Here is a 3,186-nt window from a genome sequence, read left to right on the forward strand (position 1 = left end):
ATATTTCTTATATCTATATATATAAAGGAAGATGTCCTGACTGACTCACTCACTCACTCACTCACTCACTCACTCACTCACTCACTCACTCACTCATCAACGCCCAGCCTAAACCCCTGAATCGAATTTTCACCAAAAGTATATGAAATAGGGGTAGAATTTTCCGGGGAGTGCCACTATGTGTATAGTTTTTCGTTACCGATTTTTTGGAGACCGGTTTTTTTAATTTTTCTAATTTTTCGAGAAATAATTGACCGAATCTCAAACCCCTGAACCGAATTTTTACCAAAAGTATATGAAATAGGGGTAGAATTTTCCGGGGAGTGCCATTATGTGTATAGTTTTTCGTTACCGATTTTCTGGAGACCGGTTTTTTTAATTTTTCTAATTTTTCGAGAAATAATTGACCGAATCTCAAACCCCTGAACCGAATTTTTACCAAAAGTATATGAAATAAGGGTAGAATTTTCCGGAGAGTGCCACTATGTGTATAGTTTTTTGTTATCGATTTTCTGGAAACCGGTTTTTCTAATTTTTCTAATTTTTCGGGAAATAATTGACCGAATTTCAAAGAATTATAGATTAAACAGGGGTAGAATTTTCCGGGGAGTGCTATAAAGTGTATAATTTTTCGTTACCGATCTTTTTGGAAGCCGGTACCGAAATTTTTTCAATTTTTCGGGAATTAATTGACCGAATCTTAAAGAATTGTATATGAAGTAGGGGTAGAATTTTCCGGGGAGCGCCATGATGTGTATAGTTTTTTGTTACTGATTTTTTTGGAAACCGGTTTTTATAATTTTTCCAATTTTTTGGGAAATAATTGATTGAATTTCAAAGAATTATACATGAAGTAGGGGTAGAGGGAGTGAGAGAGAGAGAGAGAGAGAGAGGGAGAGAGGGAGAGAGAGAGGGGGGAGAGAGGGGGGAGAGAGAGGGAGAGAGTGGGAGAGAGAGAGGGGGGAGAGAGAGGGAGAGAGTGGGAGAGAGAGGGGGAGAAAGGGGGAGAGAGGGGGAGAAAGGGGGAGAGAGGGGGAGAGAGGGGGAGAAAGGGGGAGAGAGGGGAAGAGAGGGGGAGAGAGAGACTATTTGCGTGTCTTATTACATATGTCCTCCGGGGCGAAGCCCGGGTAATCAGCTAGTTTAATAATAAAATAAAAACCACAAAATTAACTGCAATATGTTTGTTTAGCAACTTTATGATTGAAGTGGCGAATTTATGGTATAAGTGGATGTAGTTGCGTGTGATTATAGTTTTATGATAACTATTTCACGCAGTGTTATAGCTATCAAGAAGATTATCATTACAAGATTTTTGAACACTTTAAAGATGTACCTGTTATAGACAAGTACAGTTAATAAGGAAGCATCAGGGTGAGAAGATCGTCACTGTCCACTGGATCATCGAAGTCAAGCGACTCGGACGCGGTACTGTACTAGGATGGGTGACCGTCTTGAGAGCGGCTATACGCACATGGCATGTAACGAAACAGTTAAAAAAGTTTTTTTTTCTTAGATAAAGAAAAAGAACATTTTTTTATAAACGTTTATCAAGTAGTCATTTTAACATTTTAATTTCATAAAAAACATTTCTAGAAACCGGTATGTCGTACAATGGACCTATTTTTGCCGTCAATAAGACGTCAGAAAATGACGTCAATTGTCTGTGACATTAGACCGTCATTTTAACGTCATTATGCCGCCAGTTAGTGACGTCAGGAATGGTCAGTAAAGGACCAAAATTTGACGTCAAAATGACTTGTGTTTGCTACCTGGGTTGGGTCTAATAATAATACAATTGAATAAACTACTTATGTTTTTGACACCCCGTGATAGCACATGTAATTGATTTTTTTCTCAGTGTACTTCAATGTAGTAAAATTCCAACCTTACGCATCGCGTAATTTTATTCGCCGCCTGTCACCAGCAGCGAGGGTACCGTTTTTGGAACACCAGCGCCACCAACTTTCGCCCAAAAATTGACCCACTTTCATAGTACGGAGATATCTTATATCTTATATCTCCTTATATCTTACTCCCTGGAAAAGACATAACTTCATAAGTTGCTAGTTTCACATATCATATGTCATTTGGTGAATATACGGATTATTTCGATTTTTAATATATTTATACGAGAGGCAAAAAAAGATACTTAAGAAATGGAAGAATATAAGAATTGTAAGTTAAAGTTATATATATATATGCATGTTTAATATGTTTAATTTTAATATAAATATAAATAGAATAAAATTGATGTTTGAAAATTATAGTATTGGAAGACGGTTGGGACGAAATTTTAGTAAACACTGCATTAAATTTTGAAAAAGAACAAGATGAAAAACAGAAAGAGGAAGAAAATCACAATTTGGAACACGGCAAGAAAAAAACTGAAAAGGATTTAAAAAATATCATGCATGGAAAGGAAGATAATAATGAAGAAACCAAAAAGTTAAAAAATTAAAATAATAGTCTGCTATTTTTATATGTCGTTTAAAATAAACATTTATTTCTATTCACGTCGCCTCTACTTCTTACAGCGTTAAAAAAGAAGAAAAACACAATTTGGAACACGACAAGAAAAGAACTGAAGAGGATTTAAAAAATATCATGCATGGAGAGAAAGATGAAAAGCATGGAGAGGAAGATAATAATGAAGAAACCAAAAAGATAAAAAGAAGAAAAACTAAAAATTAAAATAATAGTCAGCTATTTTTATATGTCGTTTAAAATAAACATTTATTTCTATCCACGTCGCCTCTACTTCTTACAGCGTATTTGTGTATGTCAATGAGTGAATGAGTGAGTGAGTGTGTGTGTGTGTGTGTGTGTGTGTGTGTTTGTGCGTGTATATAGGGGTGTGCGTGCATGCGTGCATGTGTGCGCAAAATTAAATATTTTATCTTCCAAACCATGCTTATTATTTTGTAAATCCTCTTCATTATTCTTATCGGTGAGTTCTATATTTTGATTTTCTTCCTTTAAAATATTTTGTAATACGTCCTGTTCTTTTTCAAAATTCAATGCTGCGTTTACTAAAATTTCATCTCATTCGAATTTTTTTTTTAAATTTAGCTTTGTTTTCTAGAAAAATTTTGGTAATTATGCATAAAAGGGACATCCTCTCCGATGACCTTGACCTTGACATATGTTGTCAAGGTCACCCTCCTGAGTGACCTTCAGAAGGTT

General features: G+C 35.3%; 2 long non-coding RNA genes across 2 annotated transcripts; one reads left to right on the top strand and one right to left on the bottom strand.

Annotated features, from left to right (window-relative positions):
• Positions 1 to 235: 235 nt before the first annotated feature.
• Positions 236 to 1,992, bottom strand: LOC139787400 (uncharacterized). Its single transcript, XR_011722635.1, has 2 exons — positions 1,889 to 1,992; positions 236 to 1,464 (listed from the first exon to the last, which is right to left on the bottom strand). It is a non-coding gene; the product is annotated as an uncharacterized lncRNA (long non-coding RNA).
• Positions 1,993 to 2,050: 58 nt separating this feature from the next.
• Positions 2,051 to 2,678, top strand: LOC139787399 (uncharacterized). Its single transcript, XR_011722634.1, has 3 exons — positions 2,051 to 2,178; positions 2,271 to 2,448; positions 2,538 to 2,678. It is a non-coding gene; the product is annotated as an uncharacterized lncRNA (long non-coding RNA).
• Positions 2,679 to 3,186: the final 508 nt, after the last annotated feature.

Source organism: Temnothorax nylanderi, unplaced genomic scaffold (genome assembly GCF_030848795.1).
Source record: "Temnothorax nylanderi isolate EJ_2023f unplaced genomic scaffold, tnyl_v1.0 TNYL_tig1502_pilon, whole genome shotgun sequence".
Classification (NCBI taxonomy): domain Eukaryota; kingdom Metazoa; phylum Arthropoda; class Insecta; order Hymenoptera; family Formicidae; genus Temnothorax; species Temnothorax nylanderi.